This window comes from Rattus norvegicus, chromosome 4 (assembly GCF_021556685.1).
Source record: "Rattus norvegicus strain SHRSP/BbbUtx chromosome 4, alternate assembly SHRSP_T2T, whole genome shotgun sequence".
Lineage (NCBI taxonomy): Eukaryota > Metazoa > Chordata > Mammalia > Rodentia > Muridae > Rattus > Rattus norvegicus.
The window spans coordinates 59,099,074-59,117,741 of NC_141537.1; the positions used below are offsets into that span (position 1 = coordinate 59,099,074).

The following is an 18,668-nucleotide window of genomic DNA, read 5'->3' on the forward strand; positions in this document are numbered from 1 at the left end:
AGCTGGGTGCTTGACGAGGGATGCAGTCCACCCCCGCCAAAATCCCCCCTCTGCTTCTCATTGCTCTTAGAACTCTAAGTCCCAAGTTAAGGCAGTTTCCACAGCCTGAAGAGATAAGATACACAGGGAAGAACTGGATTCTTCCTCGAATGTCTATCTTTGCAGACTGAAGAATGTTTACAGTTGAAGGGTTTTGTTTGTTTGTTTTTACATTGATTTGTTGGATGTGTATGTGTGTTTTGCCTGCATGTATGTATGTGCACCATGTGTGCACAGTGCTCTTGGAGTTCAGGAGAGGGTGTCAGAAGCCCTGGAACTGGAGTTATGGATAGTTGTGAACCACCATGTAAGTACAGAGGAACCGTACTTGGGTCTTCTGCAAAGCAACACATGCCTCTAACCACCGAGCCATCTCTTCAGCAAGTTCACAGTTTTTAACAACCAATGAATCCTAAGAGTATGGGACCAGAATGAAGGAAATATAACATTTAAGCAGCTGATTTTATTGACAAATACTTTGTTGGGATTCTCAATCTGACAGGGCTCTGGTTGTTTGGTTAGTTAATAGAAATCTAAACCTGAAGGTGACGTAAACCAAAAGGTATTCCCTCTACGATAGAGCAGAGTTGTTCAACGTTGGAAGTGGAGAATGCCCAGGGCATTGTACAGTGGTTAGCAGTTAGGCCGAGACTAGGGTGAGCTAAGTGAGACCCTGGTTCCTACCTAATAGACAGCAGTAACACTCTTCTTGTTATAATGTCCAAAGATGGCTTAGACATTGCCAAGTGCTGCTGGAGGGTAAAATCAGCTCCAGTAGAGAATCACTGCTATGGAGGGAAACTTCCAAAGGCTCAGGGATATTGGGATCAGGCAGTACGTTTATGTACCGCCTCTACCGTTTCCTATGCCCACCAGGAGGGCCCCCAAAGCAAGGAGATTAATGCACTGTAATTCGAAGCTCTTCCTTAATGAACTCTTTGGTGACAGCTCTCTGTAGGCCAAGAATTACAGCAGAAACAGCTACCATTGAAATGAGCTCTCTGAATGCAGGGGAGAGAATGGGATTCTGGGTGGCCTGGAGCCAGCGGTAGCAGCTCTTCAGCAAAGTGCAGTCATCAGAACAGTCTGACCTGCAGATCTTTGGCAACAGCAAGTCATGTCGCTAGAACTAGACGGGATGAGCAGCCCACAGAAAGATTGTTCGTTTCCTTGCACTGCTGAGAATTGAACTTAGGACCTCAGGCAGACTAACATAGGCTCTTCCTCTGAGTCATTCTCCCAAGCCTTAAACTCTTCATTTTTTTTTTTTTAAAGTGGAGGCACTTTAGGTATGAAGTGTAAAGAACCTTAGTGCCTTAACCAGTTTTCTACAGACTGGAGAGCAAGGTCCCAAACCTAGAGACCCTCGCAAGAAGTCCAACTCCCTGTGAAGAGGGGTCCTACTACTCAGTCAGCCATTCGCAATATGAATTCTCCTTGCCTCCTCTATACTATGAATCAGAAAGGGGGGAATAAGTGTAGGGAAGCTGGAACGGGCTCTGGATTGATACTGATTCCTAAACACCCACAGTGTACAGGTCAGAACAAGGGGTTTGCGCTTGCCAAATGAGCCACAGAGGTCTGGTGTCAGTTTATCTCTGCTGTTGCCCGGATCTATGGTATTCAGTTTGCACAGGCACACTCAGCAATGGGGAGAACTCTTGCACTGGCTTATGAACACAGTGAAAGCTATTGTGGTGAAAATAAGGGGGGGGGAGTGAAATCCTGTATATCTGCTTCTAGCTACCAAGCAAGTAAACTAAATGTGGTACCACTCTCTGGAGATCAAGGCCAGCTCCAAAGACTTGAGCCTTATAACTGTGATGCTTCTTTTTTTTTTTTTTTTTTTTTTTTTTTTTTTTTTGGTTCTTTTTTTCGGAGCTGGGGACTGAACCCAGGGACTTGCGCTTCCTAGGTAAGCACTCTACCACTGAGCTAAATCCCCAGCCCCAACTGTGATGCTTCTTAAGGAGTCCCCTCTTGACTGCTTGCTTGGTCTATGAAGACATGTGCATCTCAGAGAATAAAAGCAGTTTGACACCAATGGCTTATGCTCTAAGATCAAGAATCGACAAATAGGATCTCATAAAACTGCAAAGCTTCTGTAAGGCAAAGGACACTGTGGTTAGGACAAAACGGCAACCAACAGATTGGGAAAAGATCTTTACCAATCCTACAACAGATAGAGGCCTTATATCCAAAATATACAAAGAACTCAAGAAGTTAGACCGCAGGGAAACAAATAACCCTATTAAAAAATGGGGTTCAGAGCTAAACAAAGAATTCACAGCTGAGGAATGCCGAATGGCTGAGAAACACCTAAAGAAATGTTCAACATCTTTAGTCATAAGGGAAATGCAAATCAAAACAACCCTGAGATTTCATCTCACACCAGTGAGAATGGCTAAGATCAAAAACTCAGGTGACAGCAGATGCTGGCGAGGATGTGGAGAAAGAGGAACACTCCTCCATTGTTGGTGGGATTGCAGACTGGTAAAACCATTCTGGAAATCAGTCTGGAGGTTCCTCAGAAAATTGGACATTGAGCTGCCTGAGGATCCAGCTATACCTCTCTTGGGCATATACCCAAAAGATGCCTCAACATATAAAAGAGACACATGCTCCACTATGTTCATCGCAGCCTTATTTATAATAGCCAGAAACTGGAAAGAACCCAGATGCCCTTCAACAGAGGAATGGATACAGAAAATGTGGTACATCTACACAATGGAATATTACTCAGCTATCAAAAACAACGAGTTTATGAAATTCGTAGGCAAATGGTTGGAGCTGGAAAATATCATCCTGAGTGAGGTAACCCAATCACAGAAAAACACACATGGTATGCACTCATTGATAAGTGGCTATTAGCCCAAATGCTTGAATTACCCTAGATCCCTAGAACAAATGAAACTCAAGACGGATGATCAAAATGTGAATGCTTCACTCCTTCTTTAAATGAGGAAAAAGAATACCCTTGGCAGGGAAGGGAGAGGCAAAGATTAAAACAGAGACTGAAGGAACACCCATTCAGAGCCTGCCCCACATGTGGCCCATACATATACAGCCACCCAATTGACAAGATGGATGAAGCAAAGAAGTGCAGACCGACAGGAGCCGGATGTAGATCGCCCCTGAGAGACACAGTCAGAATACAGCAAATACAGAGGCGAATGCCAGCAGCAAACCACTGAACTGAGAATAGGACCCCCGTTGAAGGAATCAGAGAAAGAACTGGAAGAGCTTGAAGGGGCTCGAGACCCCATATGTACAACAATGTCAAGCAACCAGAGCTTCCAGGGACTAAGCCACTACCTAAAGACTATACATGGACTGACCCTGGACTCTGACCTCATAGGTAGCAATGAATATCCTAGTAAGAGCACCAGTGGAAGGGGAAGCCCTGGGTCCTGCTAAGACTGAACCCCCAGTGAACTAGACTGTGGGGGGGAGGGCGGCAGTGGGGGGAGGGTTGGGAGGGGAACACCCATAAGGAAGGGGAGGGGGGAGGGGGATGTTTGCCCGGAAACCGGGAAAGGGAATAACACTTGAAATGTATATAAGAAATACTCAAGTTAATTAAAAAAAATGGGGTTCAGAACTAAACAAAGAATTCACAGCTGAGGAATGCCGAATGGCTGAGAAACACCTAAAGAAATGTTCAACATCTTTAGTCATAAGGGAAATGCAAATCAAAACAACCCTGAGATTTCACCTCACACCAGTGAGGATGGCTAAGATCAAAAACTCAGGTGACAGCAGATGCTGGCGAGGATTCGGAGAAAGAGGAACACTCCTCCATTGTTGGTGGGATTGCAGACTGGTACAACCATTCTGGAAATCAGTCTGGAGGTTTCTCAGAAAATTGGACATTGAACTACCTGAGGACCCAGCTATACCTCTCTTGGGCATAAACCCAAAAGATGCCCCAACATATATCAAAGACACGTGCTCTGAATGTTCATAGCAGCCTTATTTATAATAGTCAGAAGCTGGAAAGAACCCAGATGCCCTTCAACAGAGGAATGGATACAGAAAATGTGGTACATCTACACAATGGAATATTACTCAGCTATCAAAAACAACGAGTTTATGAAATTCGTAGGCAAATGGTTGGAACTGGAAAATATCATCCTGAGTGAGGTAACCCTATCACAGAAAAACACACATGGTATGCACTCATTGATAAGTGGCTATTAGCCCAAATGCTTGAATTACCCTAGATGCCTAGAACAAATGAACTCAAGACGGATGATCAAAATGTGAATGCTTCACTCCTTCTTTAAAAGGGGAACAAGAATACCCTTGGCAAGGAATAGAGAGGCAAAGATTAAAACAGACACAGAAGGAACACCCATTCAAAGCCTGCCCCACATGTGGCCCATACATATACAGCCACCCAATTAGACAAGATGGATGAAGCAAAGAAGGGCAGGCTGACAGGAGCCGGATGTAGATCGCTCCTGAGAGACACAGTCAGAATACAGCAAATACAGAGGTGAATGCCAGCAGCAAACCACTGAATTGAGAATAGGACCCCCGTTGAAGGAATCAGAGAAAGAACTGGAAGAGCTTGAAGGGGGCTCGAGACTCCATATGTACAACAATGCCAAGCAACCAGAGCTTCCAGGGACTAAGCCACTACCTAAAGACTATACATGGACTGACCCTGGACTCTGACCTCATAGGTAGCAATGAATATCCTAGTAAGAGCACCAGTGGAAGGGGAAGCCCTGGGTCCTGCTAAGACTGAACCCCCAGTGAACTAGATTGTTGGGGGGGAGGGCGGCAATGGGGGGAGGATGGGGAGGGGAACACCCATAAAGAAGGGGAGGGGTAGGGATTAGGGGGATGTTTGCCCGGAAACCGGGAAAGGGAATAACACTCGAGATGTAAATAAGAAATACTCAAGTTAATAAAAAAAAAAAAAAGCAGTTTGAGCATTGAGGCGTGGCTCCATGGTAGAGGACTTCTGTGGACTCACAAGGCTATCTAGAATAGAACAAAATAAAATGAAAACGAGGCATGGAGAAAGTTAGGAAGTTGGTGTTCAGTACACTCCCTCCAGACCAACAAACAAACAAACACAAACCCTGAAAACAAATTTGCCTAAACTTGATCAATATAGTCAGTCAGCAAGTCTGCTGTAAACTATACTAGCAAGGCTGTTTTTAAAGGACCAGCTCCTTCGGAAGGGAGGCTTTGGTCTTTCCTGATCACAACCTGCTGAGCTGAGTGCTCAGGGAAGAATAATGAGCTAGCTATAAATCACCACGTGAACAGTTGCATGCAAAGCTGTGGTAGGTAATTGCCAGTTGGTGGAGGGAGAACTTGGCGTAGCCAGGAAGTGTAACGACTTCGACACCTGATCCTTCTACCTCCACCTGCAATTACAGCTCTATGTCTCCACTTACATATGATTCCTTTAGTTTGATAAGAATATGTTTTTGAAGCCAGGTGGTGGTGGCCCATGCCTTTAATCTTAGTACCGGGGAGGCAGAGGCAAATGGATCTCTTCGAGTTTGAGGCCAGCCTGGTCTACAAAGCAAGTCTCAGGACAGCCAGAGCTGTTACACAGAGAAACTCTGTCTTGAAAAAGAAAACATGTATCTATATATCTATACCTATATCTATGGCTTCCATCCCCTTACTAACATAGAATGTGTTTATTATTTTAGTCTTATGTCTCTGCATAATCTTTAAATTCTATAGAATGAAATATGGACTGTGGATTGTAGGTCTGGATGAACATTATTCCAAAACAATTAAAGGGACTGTATATCTTTAGGTAGGGGGATAAGTATGTTTTCTGTGGTACACAGAGTTTGTATTTTGTCAGGTGAGGCATGACTTGCTTGTGTCCTTATCAAGTTAGACATGTGTAAAAGTGACATAATACAGATGCTAAGTAGACCAGAGAGTGGGCTGTGGTAATGAGTCAGACTCATCAACTTATCATTTAGAAGTACAGCTGTAGGGGTTGGGCATTTAGCTCAGTGGTAGAGTGCTTGCTTAGCAAGCACAAGGCCCTGGGTTCGGTCCCCAGGTCTGGGGGAAAAAAAGTACAGTCGTAAGCCTAGCATGAGGGTACATACCTTGGTGGCATGTATCCCAGAACTTGAGTGGCAGAGGCGGGAAGATCTCTGCAGACCAAGGCCAACATGGTCTATATGGTATGGTCCAGGCTAGGCAGGGCTATATAGAGAAACCCCGTCTCAAAAGACAAAACAAAACAAAAAAGCACAGTCCCTCGGTATCCACAGAGGACACCCTTCCATGGAGAACACAGTCCACGGATACCAAAATCATTAAGTAAATCTATCGCATTTGCATTTAACCTACCCATGTGCTCCTGTGTGCTGTACATCACCGCTAGGTCACTTGTAATTCCTAACAGTGTGAATGTTATATGGTCATTATACTGTATTGTTAGCAGATAATGAGATGAGAAAAGGTGGGCATATTTAATACAGACACAATTTTCTTCAAGATATCATCCGTTCATTTGTTTGATTTTTGGATTTTTGAGACAAGGTCTCATTGTGTAACCCAGCCTGAAATCAAGCTTGTGATGATCCTCCTGCCTCCGCCTCTTCAGTGAAGTATTTTTAAACCATGTGCAGGCTCCTGAGTGTGACCCCCTAGGGCCACAAAAAGAAAACTATGGATCAACAGCCAGTTGAACTCAGAGAACCTGTGAATACGAAGAACTGACAACATACACAGATGCCATTTGGTTATCTGGATGCAGTTCTATAAGTAAATTATTCTTCTTTATTTTGGTTGTTTGTTTGCTTGTGTCTCCCTATGTAGCCCTGGCTGTCCTGGAACTCAATATGTAAAGCAGGCTGGTCTCGAACTCACAGAGATCAGCCTGCCTCTGCCTCCCCAATGTTGGGATTAAAGCCAGGTGCCACCAAGTCCATAGCCTTTGTATAAGTAAATTCACTCTCAAATAATACAATAAAACTATATCTATTTGTATCATCTTGTCATGACAGGCCACCAGAAACCAATAATACCACAACTACAATCTGTTTGGCTACAACTGAACATTTCTCTGTTCTCTCTTCGTCTTTCAGGGAACACCTACTACACGGCAGTGCTGCAGAGAAAGGCGCCGATCCAGACTCTGCCTCTCAGGAGTGTACGCATTACGCCCTTCAAAGTTGTTGGTCAAAACTACAGAATGAGGAACATCTTAATGAGGAAAAGGGAATTAGGAACCGGGCAATCTCACACTCATAACAGGCTTCCAGCCTAGGAGCCAGGATAAACGTTTTAATAGCCGCACGTACACAGCAGTGAGGTCTACTATCACTGAGCCACGCCTTCGATGTCTGTCTTTCTCCTTTCAACAGTACAGTCGTTAGCACAGTCTCTCACGCCCTCCCCACCTCTTTACCCTCCATTACAGTTAGGATCAGAGATACGAAGATACTTTAGCAGTATGTTGAAAATCTCTGTCCTCCGAGTCAGGTCCTGAGGCAGGTAACGGCCAGCCACAGTGGACGAGCTGAGGAGGCTTCACAGTTCCTTGTTTCTATCTCATATCATATACCATTCGAAAACTTGCAGTGGCTGAAATCCTGCACACGTCCTGTGTCAGTGATGGTGATGGTGGCAAGTCCATAATTAAAAAAAAAAAAAATCGTGGTTTAAGAGTTACGCCTTGGATTCACGCCACAGTACGTCCAGTGAGGGACCGTGGGTGGGAGTGGTAATGAGGCAGAATGTACAGGATGAGGATCATTTCTGCTGGGTGGTGGGCTCAAGGGGCATGGTTGTATTATTATCCCCCTGATCCACCATAGATGGATTTTATAATGACTCATCTATTTTTATCCTTTGTGGATGAGTGTTTTGTGCGCTTGTGTACATGGTTATTTCCTTACCCAGAGGCTTAGTCCAGTGTCGAGCTCTTGCCTCTGCCTTCCCCGTCGTTCCTTTCCACATCTGTACCCATCCTCCATACCTGCTCACATGGCTTTTCCCTCTTCAACAGCATCTTCCGTGTTCCTTCTGGCTCGGCAGAGGACATCTCTCTTTCTAGCTTTTCCCTTCACTTTCTTTGTAGACCATTCTCTTTTTTTAATTTATTTACTTATTTATTATATATAAGTGCCCTGTATTTAGCTGTCTTCAGACACACCAGAAGAGGGCATCAGATCTCATTATAGATGGTTGTGAGCCACCATGTGGTGCCTGGGAACTCAGGACCCCTGGAAGAACGGTTAGTGCTCTTAACCACTAAGCCATCTCTCCAGCCCCAGACCATTCTTTTCTATCAATGCCAAGTTCTCTTTTCCTCCTGCTCCAAGAGATCTTGGTCCTTAATTTCTAGGCATTGATTAGGACTGTCTGGCTGAAAAAGGGAGAAGCTGACTAGAACAGGCTTAATAGGAATTCTATAAAATACCAATAGGGAATTCTCTGGGACTTAAGTACAGGTAACCAACCAGTCTTGAGGGGTTGATCTAGGATGGGACAAGCTCTTCTCAACCATCTTTCTTTTCTGTTCATTCTCCTGCTTTAAAAAAGAAAAAAACAACAATTTTTTTTTTGTTTGTCCCCACAGCAAAAATCATGCCTGTCTTCTCAAGCTACGAAAGTTGTTCATTAAAGGTTTAACTAAAATTTGGATTTGGAGGGGAAAATTAAGTGGCCCTCTTGGGATGGTGGGCAGTGCATTAATCCCATATATGAAATGGAAATTAACTGGACTAATACAGTTAGGGAGGTGGGCAGTTGAAATGTTCAAAATGGCTGCCACCTCCAAGCATGAGGCTGAAGCAGTTAAGGGCTACTTCACTTTACAAGACAGATGGTCTAAACATCTCTTGGAGCCCCATTTGTATCTGACTCCCCAGCAAGAAAGTGAGCTCTTCAAGGGCAATGGTGGCTCATCTTTGCACTTTTGCCAAGAAACACACACTTATTGCTGCATTTCTAACAGTTCTGTGGACCTTGACTTACACATTAGCCCATACAAATGTTTGAATTAATACGTGCAGATGCCACCGTACCATGAACACTGCAGTAAAGATGTTACAGCACAACACGGTGAGACGCTTCTGGTTTCCTGCCTATTTTCTCTTTCCTATTCTGAAGAGGTGGCTCAGTGGTAAGAATGCTTACGGCTCTTCCAGAGGGCACGAGTTCGAGTTCGCCTTTCAGCACTTATGCTGAGCAACTCACAGCCACCTGTAACTCCAACTCCAGGGGATCTGACACCTTTTCTGGCTTCTTCCCAAGTAAAAGTAAATCTTTAAAAAATAATAGCAAGGAGAAGACACCCAGAGGACACCCTGCTGTCCACCTGCTGCCATTCAGTTTGGTGCCACTGTGGTGAGCAAGCGTGATGGAGAGTGGGGAAGAAAGAGAAGCAGAGTGCTTTGTGCGCTATGGAGGGAGGGAGAACTGGAGACACTAGAGCAGTGAGAAACAGCCTGTGTTGTCACCTGAGGGCATGGGCGATGTCCCTGGTCTGGGCTGCTGCCTGGGGTCCTGTTGATATCTGAGGACTCTGCAGAGTTATCCCAGCTCCTTAAAGGCTGCAGCTTGCAGGAAAGCTGGCCCCACCCCTCACCTGGGCAGCGTGGGAGAGCTGGCCCCAGGGTATAAGAGTGGGAGAGCTGGCCCTGCCTCTTGCTGACTGCAGTGCTTGGGACTGTAGTGGGGGAGAGCTACCCACAACCCACCCCTGCACCCGGACAGCATGGGAGAGCTAACTCTGGGGGTGTGGTCATAGGAGAGGCACCCATGAGAGCAGAAGAGCTGGCACTGCCCCTTGCTGGTTGTGGGCCTAGGGTAAGCTGGCCCTGCCCTTCCCCTGGGCTAAGAGGGGGACCTGACAGATTGACCAATTCACCTGACACTGAGGCCCAAACCCAGGGCTTTGGGTTGCCCCCCCCAACCCCAGCATCTACCCCATTTATGAACCACTGGAGTACATGAAGGGGCCCTTCCTTCAAAACCAAAGCTGCTGGATCTCCATGACACAAGGCAACTAAAGGATATCCGAGAGGAGTCCTGTGGAGGATGCAGTATGGAGAGTGGAGCAAAAGCCAAAAGCCTGGAACCAATGACTCAGTGCAATGAACCCTGAGCAGAAAACTATTTGAGCAAAAGGGGATACTGTGTGACACACTGTGACACACTGCAGCTTCCACAGTGAGATTTATTTTGTCGTTTATTTTTCTATTTTCATTTATGTTTCCTTTTGTTGGGGCTAACAGGGGTTGGGGGCAGATATGGAGGGACAGGGAGATGAGTGGGGTTAGGGTGCATGATGTGAAATCCACAAAGAATCAATTAAATAATAATAATAATAATAATAATAATAATGCATATGATGATGGTGATGATGGTAGGGATGATGATAACGCAAGCCAGCTTAGCAGGTAAAGGAACCTCACCACAAAGCTGAAAGCTTGTGTTCAATCACTGGAAACCGCATGTTGGAAAGACAGAACCAGCTCTTCGGAGTTGTCCACTGACCACAGACCCCCAACTCTCCTGCCACACAGTACAAACTAGTAAGTAAATAAGTAAAGTGGGGACCAATTGAAGAAAGTAATTGTTGATACTGAACTCTGGCACTGATACACTCACTCACACACACACACACACACACACACTCACACACACGTACACACAGTCATTCACTCACACTCACACATGCTCACACACACACTCACACACATTCACTCACACACATACACACTCATTCACTCACACACTCACATACTCATTCACACACATACACGCACACACACACTCATATACACACTCACACACTCACACACACATTCACTCACACACTCACACACACATTCACTCTCACACACACACTCACGCACATATCCTATCACACTCACACTCACACACTCACTCACAGTCACTCACACACACTCACACACGCACTCACACTCACACACACATTCACTCTCTCTCTCCCTCTCCCTCTCCCTCTCTCTCTCTCTCTCTCTCTCTCTCTCTCTCTCTCACACACACACACACACACACACACACACACACACACACCCCTGAGAAGCCAACCAGCTTTGATTATTTCATTTACTGAACATCCAGGTACGGTACACGCAGGTGGTAGTTTGGTCCTTTAGGTTTTTGTTTGGGTTTTAGGCTTTGATCTGAATTAGTTCCAGTTCTGCAGCCTCAGACCCACTGACTTTCTTGAGAAAACTTCAGGCTTCAATAAGAGCACGCAGTTCCTGTGTGAGGTCAGCAAATGTTCTGCTTTCTCTGTACTGCGTATTTTAACTAAATTTGCTCAGCTTTCTCTAAACATTATACCAAGTGCGTTCTCTTTTCTGAGCCTTGCCAATCATATTTCTATTTTCAATATGGGGCTGTACTTAGTATTTATCATAGTTGTCTAATAAATTTGAAATGTGCTAAATCCAATATAATTCTGACTTAATATTCCCCAAGTTTAAGCCTTTCCTGAGTCATTAATTATTTTCAGGTTCAAAATAGTCCTATCCAATTTTGTCTTTCTTTTTATTTTTTTATTTTTTATTTTTTTTGGTTCTTTTTTTCGGAGCTGGGGACCGAACCCAGGGCCTTGCGCTTCCTAGGTAAGCGCTCTACCACTGAGCTAAATCCCCAGCCCCATCTTTCTTTTTAGATTAAGTTATTTTTATATATAAAAAGCAAGGGTTGTGCTTATGTATGTATTATTTAATTTATTTATTTTGAGACAGGGTCTCTCTCTATGTAGCCCTGCATAGCCTGGAATTTGCTATGTGGTCTTAAACTTGAAGAGATTTGCCTGCTTCTGCCTCCTGCATGCTGGAATTAGGGTATTCGTCACCATGCCTGGTCCTAAAACAGATTTTTTTTTTGGTTCTTTTTTTCGGAGCTGGGGACCGAACCCAGGGCCTTGCGCTTCCTAGGTAAGCACTCTACCACTGAGCTAAATCCCCAGCCCCCCTAAAACAGATTTTTTAAAATGTCCTAACATCTAAGTCTGACTGAAAGCATCATGTAGCTGAGTAATTCTAGGCCTGGTAAACTACTGTGTTGTTTGGAATCCCATTTGTCAGAACATCTCAAAGTACCTTTTCCTTATTGGTCCCTGTACTGGCTAGTTTTTTTTCCTTTTATTGGAAATAATTTTTTCTTATATAATACATCTTAATTAAGGTTTTCCCCCTCTCTGTACTCCTCCCAGTTGCCCCCTTCTCTCCCATCTAGATCCACCTATGTCTGCTTGACAATTGGCCTGTAAGCAAGCTATGGGGCATTTTCTTGATTGATGTGGGCAGGCTAGTGCCACAGGGGACAGGCCACCCCTGGTCCTGGAGATATACATAATACATACACACACACACACACACACACACACACACACACACACACACACACACACACACACATATATATATATATATATATATATATATATATATATATATATATATATATATATGAAGCAGGCTGGCAAGTCAGAAGGAAGCATTACTCTGTGGCTTCTGCTTCAGCTCTGGTCTCTGCATTCCTGCCTTGAGTTGCTACCTGATTAAGGAGGCATCCTGACTTCCCTGGATGAAGGACTATAACCGTACGCCTAAATAAACTCTCTTCTCTCCAAGTTGGTTTTGGTCGTGCTGTTTTATCACAGCAATAGAAACCCTAAGTAAAAGGCCCTGAGAGATGCTTCAGGGGTTTAAGAGTGCTGACTGCTCTTGCAGAGGCTCTGAGTTTGATTCCCAGGACCTACATGGCAACTGGCATCTGTCTGTAACTCCAGTTCTGAAGAATTTTGATGACCTCCTCTGGCCTCTGGGGGCTTCAGGCACACATGTTGTACACAGAAAAAAAGGGGAGGGGGAGGATAGGGGCTAGCGAAATGGCCCAGTGGTAATCATGCTTGTCTCTAGGATTGACAACCTGACTTCAATCCTTGGGACCTCCATGATGGGAACAGAGAATTGGCTCCCATCTGTTGACCTTGAACTCTGACTTGCGCAAGCTCCCTTCTGCAAATAAACATTAACCAAACAAGCAAACAAGAAAAAGGGGAGAGGGGGCACCACTTAGGGAGATGAAGGCAAGAGGATCAGAAGTTCAAAGCCAGCCTGGGATACATGCAACTGTCTATAATGAGCTCACTGGATAACTAATACCTAAATGAAGGAAGTTAAAAGTGTTATTAGGGAATTATTGCTAAGCTTACCAGGATTTGTGTTCTTACAGTTATGTTGGAGTTATTATTTTTAGGAAGACAGAATTAACTGGAGTTAAATATAATGATAGCATAAATGGATGAAGAAAATGTCAAACTGTTGAAAAATTGGTATTGGGAATATACAAGTTTATTATTATTATTCTTCCTTCCTCTTTGCGTATTTGAAAATACTTTTAGAGCTGGGCATGGTGGCACTGCATCCACAGTCCCTCCAGAAGGAGATGACCCAGTAGGATCCGTAGAGCCCGTGAGTCCAAGGCCAACCTGGGCAATATAGTTCTGGATTGATTGCAAATTTAAAATGAACATCTACAAAACTTCAAAAAAAGAATGCACAAAGAGAAGGTCATATGTCATAGGTATGTGGCAGTGAAAGAATTAAAATATACGTGAAAGAAAACCCAAAAGAAAGCACATCCACTTGCCGTGGTTTATGTCCAAGAGTTCACGAGCTAGAAGCTTGGTCTCTAGAGATGATGAACCTTATGGGGGACGGGGACAAGGGTAGGGGTGGGGTAGAGAAAGACAACTGAGTCAAAGAGCACTATCCCTGAAGGAGGTAATGTGGGTGTCCTGGCACTGGGAGGATTTCTGTGAGAACGGGTTCTTTTTTTTTTTTTCTTTTTTTTTCCCCAGAGCTGAGAACGGAACCCAGGGCCTCGTGATTACTAGGCAAGCGCTCTACCACTGGGCTAAATTCCCAACCCCGAGAACAGGTTCTTACGAGAGCCTAGCATCTCTGCTGAATCCTGGATCCTCACTTGCCACTGTCACACTCACGGCTGCCACTGTGATGCTAGAAGTCAGGAGGTTTTCATCAAAGCTGGGTAGACGATGGCACTGCGTTCTTTTTTTTTTTAAAGATTTATTTATTATATATAAGTTGCTCTCTTCAAACACACCAGAAAAGGGCATCAGATTCCATTACAGATGGTTGTGAGCCACCATGTGGTTGCCGGGATTTGAACTCAGGACCTCTGGAAGAGCAGTCGGTGCTCTTAACCACTGAGCCATCTCTCCAGCCCGGCACTGCGTTCTTAAGCTTCTGGAGTTACTAGCTGAGTAAACCTCTTTATTTTATAAAGTCCTTATCCTCACATATTTTTATCACAATAAAATGAACTGAGACTTTATGGATCAGAGACCATGATGTCAACTAACTGGTAAATCTCACACACATAACCAGAAGTCAATCCTCTTAGTATCCTAGATTCTTCCATGCTTTTCTGATATTGCTTTTCTATCATTACCTGTAGGAAGATTTTGCCTGCATATATGAAATGTGCAGCTCTTGCATGCCTGCATGGAGGTCAGAAGAGGGTGCTAGATCCCCTGGCCTAGAGTTACAGAAAGTTGTGAGCCACCGCATAGGGGCTGGAAGTCAAACCTGGGTCTTTTGCAAAAACAATTGCTCTTATGGCTGAACCAACTCTCCAACCCCCAAACATTGAAATAGGGCCCCAGGCCTTAGCATGACTGACTTCATGATGAAAATACCATTCAGGTTGTAAAATACAACATGTAGAAAGTACCACCTGCCGAAACTACAACAAAGGCCCAATCCATCAGAGTCTATAGTTCTGGGAAAGTCCCTAAATGTACCAACCTTCTTTTTGGCTTCTGTAGTTTCAGTTCTGGCTAACTGTTTTGGTTGACCAGAAGTCAATCAACCCAGAGCATAGTTTTTGCCATTCAAAGCTCAGCCTGAGAAAGGCTCAGGGCTACACTGGGATCCTGAACACCCAGTGTAGTCACTGACTGGCTAATGGAGGCTTTTTATTGGCTTAAACCCAAGCAATCTTCTCTTGTGAATACCACACAGCATAGCTATTCAATGGTATATTCTAAGCTTCACTGTAGTTCCAAGTGTTTGTGGTTACCACTGGGGTTTCTCTAGATATGTGTGTGTGTGTGTGTGTGTGTGTGTGTGTGTGTTTCGTAGGCATAATGGTTTTGTACACTGTGTAAAGTTTACCCTTGTGTTATTCAAATGCTAATTTCTCTGCCCTCACATCTTGTTTCAATCTGGACACAGCATTGCAATGCCTATAGCCAAGAATCTCCTGTAGACAATTATTATCATTTATTCTCTGCCTTGTTAATAAATGCTGATCATCCAGTGGCTGGGAAGAATAGAAAGCAGAGCAGGAGGAGAGAGAGAGAGAGAGAGAGAGAGAGAGAGAGAGAGAGAGAGAGAGAGAAAGAGAGAGAGAAAGAGAGAGAGAGATTGATTCAGATCAGCAAAAAGGGTGGAGAATTTGGAGCCACAAGGAAGGGGTTCAGAAAGAGATCAGAGAAACACGCCTGAAGCCCAAAGAGCCAGATCAATAATTAATATGCAAATATTATAGGATAGGACTGGGAGGTAACCAGGTTACCATAGAAGGCTAAGGTAAATTAATTCAATATTTACATTTATATTAAGAATAATTCCTTTACATTGTATGTGTCTATGTGTGTGTGCCTGTGTGAGTGTGAGTGTGTGTGTGTGTGTGTGTGTGTGTGTGAGAGAGAGAGAGAGAGAGAGAGAGAGAGAGAGAGAGGTATATGGGACCCACAGAGACTAAAAGAGAGGACACAGATTTCCCTGGAGCTAAACAGTTATAGTTGTGAGCTGCCCAGTGTGAATGCTAGGAACTGACACAAGCCACCATGCCTGGTTTTAGGATGATTTTGGATAGAGAAGTACTCAAAGCTTTCGCTAATGTCTAAAAATGGGAGCCTAACTTTAGTACACTATGTACTTCTCTTTGTTTGTTTTTTGCTGTTGCTTTTGTTTTCTGAGACAGGATTTCTCTTTGTGCAGCCCCGGCTGTCCTGGAACTCACTCAGTCTGTAGACCAGACAGGCCTCAAGCTCAGAGATCTGCCTGCTAAGTGCTGGGATTTAAGGTATGTCCCACCACTGCCTGGCGCCTTGCACTTCTTACACTCAGATTCTGCTGTCCAGGACAGTTTGCAGATGGTCTGTAGTCCCGGCTGCTTGATAGGCTGAGGCGGCAGGCAGATTACTTGAGTCCAGGAGCTTGAGAACAGCATGAGTAACACTGAGGCTGTGCTACGGATGCAGGTCACTGGGAGAGCACTTGCCTCACACTCAAGAGAACTTGGGCTACATAGTAGGGATGCGCATCTTTAATCCCAGTACTCAGGTGAGAGAGACAGGTAGGTCTCTGTGAATTGGAAGCCAGTCTTATCTACATATAGAGTTTTAGGACACCCAGAGCTGCATAGTAAGACTTTGTCTCAGAACAAAAACAAATAAACAAACTCCATGACCCTCTCCTATCTCCATGCTGGGTTTTCAGTCAGCTTGATCTAAGCAGCTCTTGTGCATGAGGTCTCAGCCTCTGTAAGTTCTTATGTGCAGCAGCCCTGTCATGTCCAGCAAATACTGTCTTTTTAAAAAAAATTATTTATTTACTATATATAAGTACACCGTAGCTGTCTTCAGACACACCAGAAGAGGGCATCAGATTCCATCACAGATGGTTGTGAGCCACCATGTGGTTGCTGAACTCAGGTCCTCTGGAAGAGCAGACAGTGCTCTTAACCACTGAGCCATCTCTCCAGCCCAGCAAATACTGTCTTGCTGCAAATCTTCACTGCCTTTCATTTTTACAACCCCCTACTTCTTCCTTGGTGATATCCAAGCCTTGTGGTGAGAAGGGATATTGTAATATAGACCTTCCATTTACAGGTGAGCATTCTACAATCTCTTATTCCCCTTATGCTGACCGGTTGTGTGCCTCTATTAATCACATTGACTGCAAAGAGAAACTTTTTTGATGCGTATAAAGATAAAAAACGCAGGAGGCTGTTTAACACTGCGTCCACTTAGCAGAATAATAGTATTAGGATTTTTTTCCCCCGGAGCTGGGAACCGAACCCAGGGCCTTGCGCTCTCTAGGCAAGCGCTCTACCTCTGAGCTAAATCCCCAACCCCAGGATTTTTTAAAATTTAACTTAACTTATTTTTTTTTAAAGATAGGATCTCAATGTGTGCCCCTGGCTGATCTACAACTCAGTGTAGACCAGGTTTGCCTCAAACTCACAGAGATCTACCTGCTCCTGCTTCCTAACTGCTGAAATGAAATTTTCTTCAGCTTCTTTCCAACTCTATCTGAAAACTGAGATCTTACCCCATTTCCTTCTCCAAAACTCCTATTTCTAAATCAATTCAACACATGCTCAGCAATCTGATCTCGAGTCCTTCTACAATTCCCGTTCAATTTGACACATACGGCATTAGCTTGCGCCGCTACACCAAGCCGTGAGAAGTGATGTGCTTATTTTTCGCACAACACTCGGTATACTTTTATGCATCGAAGTCTGACACGCCTTTTTGCATCCACCTGGATCTCACTTCCCCACCGTCTCTATTATTCTAAATCTCATCCTCCTCCAGTTTCTCTTGCCACGACAACTTCTAACCTGTTATGTAATAGTTACTCGTGCAGTCATTGTATTCTCACACTGGACTTTGAGTCCTACTGAAACAAAACACCAGGGCTGGAGATGTGGCTCAGTTACTATTATTTTTTTTGAGTATCACAAAAGTTTATTTAGCAAAAATTTCATATGAAAATGTACATGACCTAATTCTACATCACAATCAAACAGGCCTTTGGGGAGGGATGTGGACACACTGCGGAACACTGGTTAGACTCTTTCCAAGGCTTCTAACATGATGATGCTGTTTCCTCGGATGACCACCATCCCGATGTTGTTCTGTTGCCCACTGGTTGCCATCTCCACACACTCATAAAGGGATCAAAGCCCCGCAGTACATGCCTGCCGCCGTTTAACTTCAATGATAACTTCCTGTCCGGGAGGGTGGGCTTTGCTCATGGCGACTCCTCAGTGAGCTCAGCACAACGGTATTTGCTGCTCCTTCAGAGGACCAAAGTTCAGTTCCCAGCACTGACATTAGGTAGCTCACAAATTCCTATAACTCTAGTCGCCAGGGTTCTGACATCCTTTTTTCCGGTCTCCATCGGCACCTGCATGCACGGTGGTACATATACACACACTTACGCATCTTTAAAAAATCTTTTAAAGAAAAGTACCGCATTTTGTGAGTCCCCTTATTAGCCGTCTCTGTGTGATTTACATGCACTAACGGATTCTAATTTGATCAACGTCTGCAGCTCCCCCAACTCAACGTTACAAAACATGTAGCTTGGGAGATCATGCTATGGACGGCAAAATCAGATTTCTCCACAGGTTAAGATTGTATTACGTACGTAACCAGTACAACGTCCACCACATTGTACTCGGGATTCAATCTGTGCATATCCTATCAGCATGTTAAAAAAACAAACATATAAACAAACAAATAAACAAAAACGAAAGGTGTCTGCATTTAGACCAACGTTCTGAGAGGTTTGGACAGAGGGACTGGATGGTGATGA

At 44.3% G+C, this 18,668-nt stretch overlaps 1 pseudogene; it reads right to left on the minus strand.

Moving 5' to 3' along the window:
* Positions 1-17,885: 17,885 nt before the first annotated feature.
* On the minus strand, positions 17,886-18,120 carry Snrpg-ps6 (small nuclear ribonucleoprotein polypeptide G, pseudogene 6; annotated as a pseudogene).
* Positions 18,121-18,668: the final 548 nt, after the last annotated feature.